Here is a 5,357-nt window from a genome sequence, read left to right as displayed (position 1 = left end):
CTTGAGGACCGAAGATGTAGCAGCGTGCAATAAAAACAGGGTAAAAGCCTGTATTTTTTTGAAGTACACTTTGAGGTTTTGGAGTAAAGGCGACACGCAGACTGCAGGAAATCATTGCAGGTGCTTCAAAACCAACAAGTCCAACAAGTGTCAGGCTTCTCTGGTTTTGATTTGAGTAGATAGAACCGCCTCGACAGTGAATTCTCTCTTGTCTTTGAAGAAGTTATGAAATAATCACAGTAAATAATATATTAAAAATCATGTTTAATCACAACTTTGCGAATGATTAGTAAAAATCTTAGTTGGGGAAGTGCCATATTTGTTTTCTGACAGAAATAGTGTGCTTGAGAGATTACATTTTTGTAGGCCATCAACAATATATTTCCATCAACATAACCCCAGCAACATTTTCCATGGCAGACAAAAGTTCAGATTCTTGCATTGGTTGTACAGCACACAATTTTGGCCCTAATTTTCAACCAATGTTTGGAAATTGCTGAAGTTACCTCTCTCGGACTAGATTTAGCCACTCTGAGCAGGATCTGAAGCAGTAATCTAAGAAGGATGGAGGATACTAAATAACTCAACCTTCTGAGATCACAGTAAAGCCAGGCATACACTCTGTGATTTTCTGTTTGATTTTCTTACTATCTGGCCTTCATTACACTCAGCCCTCTAAGCCTTACTTCCATTCGGGTCAAGGCACCAATGGGATTCAGACCTGATAATGTCAGTCTTCTGAGAACCATAAAAATTTGCACTTATTCATACTAGCTGGCCTTCATCACATAAAATTGAAAGGAAACGGGTGTTTTCCATTACTAAAGAAGTGTGACATAATATACCTACTATCACACACTAAAATTAGGGCTGGGCGATTTGGCCTAAAATCTCGATTAATTAAACATTTTAACTCGATTGCAATTACGATTGTTTTATTTGTTTATTAAATTTTTTTGCCCTAATAGTTCACTGGCAAGTTTTATATGCAGTCTCAAGACATATCTGGCGCATCTTTCAATCATCGTCAATGTAGTGCAAAGTAAGGCTCAAATATGAGTGCATCGTCCAACTTGACCAGAGCTCAAGTAGAGGGTCATGTGACACGTAGGAAAAAACACTGAAAAATTCGTCCTGTAAAAATTCTGAATGTCGATTTCGATTACTTTTCGATTGATCGCCAAGCCCTAACTAAAATGTTATTTCAATGAAACATATAGATTACCTTCAAACTAGATCCATGGTAGAATATCATGTGTAGTCCAGAGGCACTTACAGTTGAATTAGAATACGCTTCTGAAGGGACGAGACAAATACAAAATATACAGAGGGTGTGGTGGGGAGCGAAGACTGGAATTGGGTAACATTTATGTATCGACAAACCCCAAAATATCCATCCGGGTCACGGCACCAATGAAATTCAGACCTGGTAATGTCAGTCTTCTAATGAGAACCATAAAGACTTGCTCTTATTTATACTAGCTGGCCCTCATTACAAACAATTGGAAGGAAACTGATGATTTTTCTGTGAGTGACGATCACATAATGTGATTATTAGATCTCTGAGGTAATTAGGGGTATAGGAAATGGGATAGCCAAACCCCAGGTACTTTTACCATAATATAGTCATTATGCTGGTACAAAAAGAATTACAACGAGAATGTAAATTCAAGTAAAGACTTGAGCTAAATAAAAGAAAACAATACAACAAAAGACCCACGCTAACTACAAAATAAAGAAGGTCTTCAGCACTATACGTGCCCTACATAAACTGTTCTAACTAATTTAACAATACACATCTGGACTTCAGATCCAATTAAGCACTTCACTGCAACTCAGAAATGTTCTTGGATATTGAAAAGTAATTGTTACTTGAAAAAAGTAATCTGATCAAGTTGCTTAAGCACTACACTAATGATGCTAGACATCTATTTCAGCCAATAACATCATTCTAAGAGAGAAAGCCAAAGCAAAACATCCTATACAGGCGAACAACTGGTTTATCAAACATCTAAGAAAAGAAATTATGCTTTGCCGAGGCCTGAAAAACAATAAGAATCAAAATATCTGCTACTTACTGCAACTCAGAGCCTGCTTTCAACTTCATGTTTATGCTCTTCCCTCACTCACTAACCTTACTTATTCCAGTTGAGCCTAAAGCACGGAGATGTGTAAGGTAAAGGTAAATTAAACACAATCTGTCGTGACATCAAAGTGGTGCTGCATTACAGTATATGAAGCGGTCTGAAGTGGGAAAGGGTCAAGGATCTCCCCATTTAATCTTTCCTAGTGCACTTCACTGGCAGAGGGGATTACCCTGAGGGAAAGTGCTTAGGGATGTCTGTGAATGTGTAAACGCAAAGTGCAATAAGAAATGTGTTTTAACTGTAAGATACATCAGGGATGAACTACAGCCAATGAGAGGGCGAGAGAAGTTTCAGTCCCTAACTCTCCTCTATTTCATTTTCTTTGCAAATGATCAAACATGAAAACTCAGAAGCTTCTGCAACACCACTTTGATTTTAGAAAGATTTGTGCTCGTGTAACTTCTTTGCTTTTTATAATCAACACTGAGTTGTCAAGGATTGTTCCATTTGTGAAATAATATATTATGTGAGACTGCCAGTCAATAATCTGTTGTTTAATCTGCAAACGCAGCAATCTTTGCCTCGTTTGCCCTAAGTGGTATAGTACGGTAAGGTAGGGTTCGATAACAGGCTTGTTTCCACTCACAAAGGGAACCAATGGTACCTATTTAGTAGGTGTGATGTATGACAGAAAGTTGCATTCTTGCTTGAAGTTCACATATCATATGAGAAGTATTTCTTACTTAAAACAAATGCTTTATACACATAAATACTAATGTATAAATAAATGTTTATTACTAACCTTTCCATGAACAGGATTTGATTATAACTGCAGATCAATGATAATGCGAAATAGCCTATTGTAACGTCTGCAATTATATAAAATAAAATAATAAAAAAAACTATTTATGGACACACACAGATTTACAGTATCTGAAAGGTACCAATTACAAATAAATACTCAAAACTTACATTTAGGCCTTATTTGGGTTCATATCTTTTTTCTTCACCAGCACATGTAACATCGTGTCATTCCGAGTTCATAATAGTCCAAAAAGCAATGATTATGATCAAACATGGCAGTTTGTTCATGATTTAGGTTTCTAATGAGCTCAAGAAGTTCATTATTTCAAATATGGACACGCATGCGAGCTCTCTGGAGAAAATGGAACCACACATGCTTTAGAAGACCTTGTAAAAAAACAACAGGACACATGCAGATTCTGCTCTTCTTCTTGGCTTCGTGGCTGCTCATCAAGACCACGGCAAGTGTACCCAAAAAGTGGTATGGTACAGTTCGCTTCTTGGTATCTTTTGACAGTGGAAACGGACATAAAAGCATACTGACCCGTACCGTACCACTCAGTGGAAAGGGGACACAAGTGATACCCCAAACAATTGCGTAATATAAAAGATCTTTGAAAAGTTGCATATAAGTGTAAAAGTAGTATTATTTTTTTTATTCATTTGATAACTTTTACACTTGAACTACTTTTAATAATTTTGAAGCCTAAACTCTTTTGTCCAAAGTCAATGTTAAAAAGCTATACATAAGTTAAAAACTTCATCAGTCAAATGAATTAAAGTCAACATTTGTCTTCTGAGAACTCTTTGTTGCTTTATTTTATTTTTGCACACATGATCAAGTAAACTACGGTGGCCTAGAGAGTTCAAACTCAATGCGAGTTAAGAAAACACATTCAAATAGAAAAGCATTGGCATGTTGAGAAAACTTCAGTCTGACAATCGTATGCAAATCCTCACAACACATGCAAATATAGAAACATACTGCAAATAGCAAAGACTACAATGGAAATGTGTTGGGGACCCTAAAAAATGACGAAAGATCTGCTTCCTGTTTAGAGTGAGCGGTGTTGTTGGAGATCTGAGAGGTAAGTTTTTCATTTAACATCCTCTAAGATCACCCTCTAAGATCTTATAGTTCCTTGTTCTTTGCATATTTTTAGCCATAATAATCTGACAAATTACACAATAATTGTTCAATTAATTGTTGACTCAAAACAGGAAGCAGATGGTCCATCACTTTTTGGGGTACATTTGCATTGTAGTCTGTGCTATTTATCATCAGCTAGCTCTCTGCAACTTGCATGGTCGCCCACTGAGGCTAAGCAGGGCTGTGTCTGGTCAGTACCTGGATGGGAGACCACATGGGAAAGCTAGGATGTCACCGGAAGTGGTGTTAGAGAGGCCAGCAGGGGTTGCTCAACCTGTGGTCTGTGGGTCCTAATGCCCCAATATATTGATGGGGACTCTATAATGCTCATTGAGCGCCGTCTTCCGGATGAGATGTTAAAAATCCCAGGATGTCCTTGGAAAAGAGAACCGGTTAAATCCTGGCCAAATTTGCTCAGTGTGTGGTCTGGTGCAATATGGCTGCCATCGGGCAGGGGCGTTAAAGGGGCGTTTAGAACAACAGCATCTTTGGGTTTAAGGGTTCACACTTAAAAATAAAAATGTACTCAAAATTTACTCTCCCTAAAGGAGTTCCAAACATTTATGAAATGTGTTATTTGTGTTGAACACAAAGTAAAGTATTTTAAAGAATGCTATGATTGACATCCATAGTAGGAAAACCGTACTATGGAAGTTAATGGTTACAAGTTTCCAACATTCTTCAAAATATCTTGCTCAACAGTAACTTTATGCTCAGCCGTAGCATAGAAAGATAACTTTTTTGTAGTGTGAATGTGAACAAGTCATTTGCTAGCAACAAAACAGGAAGTTGTTGAATTTTCAAAATAAAAGTTCTAAACTGCAAACTCATGTCCAGATTTTGGCCTACAAAAATCATCTCTGCAGCACTCCATGAAAACAAGGTTGTGAGCAACAGAACATACAATGTGATTAATGGAATGTATTGTTTGTTTGACAGTTTCTAAACCTGTGAAAACGGAGTGATGATGGACTCTTGTACAGCACGTTGTAAACACTGTAAATTCCCTGATATACTTCAAGTAAAAAACTCCTATGATATAATTTAAAATAAAGTCCAAAACCAGGTTCATTTTGAGTTTGTTTCATATCAAAAGCAAAATTTCTAGAAAAGGTGCTGTCAAACACTTTTGAAGTATCATTGGTTGTTGATTATGTAATAGGCGTGGCTTTCTGGCTCCGCCTACCTCATAGAAAAGTTAATTTCTTCTCTTCAGTTACACGTAAGAGCTGATTTATAGCAGAAACTGAAGTAGCAAATGTTTTATGATATTTTATTGCAAACATCCACATCTCTATGATCAGATACTTTCTTAT

Source organism: Danio aesculapii, chromosome 20 (assembly GCF_903798145.1).
Source record: "Danio aesculapii chromosome 20, fDanAes4.1, whole genome shotgun sequence".
Taxonomy (NCBI): Eukaryota; Metazoa; Chordata; class Actinopteri; order Cypriniformes; family Danionidae; genus Danio; species Danio aesculapii.
The sequence above is the reverse complement of the archived record's forward strand: the minus strand, read 5'-3'. Positions refer to the sequence as shown.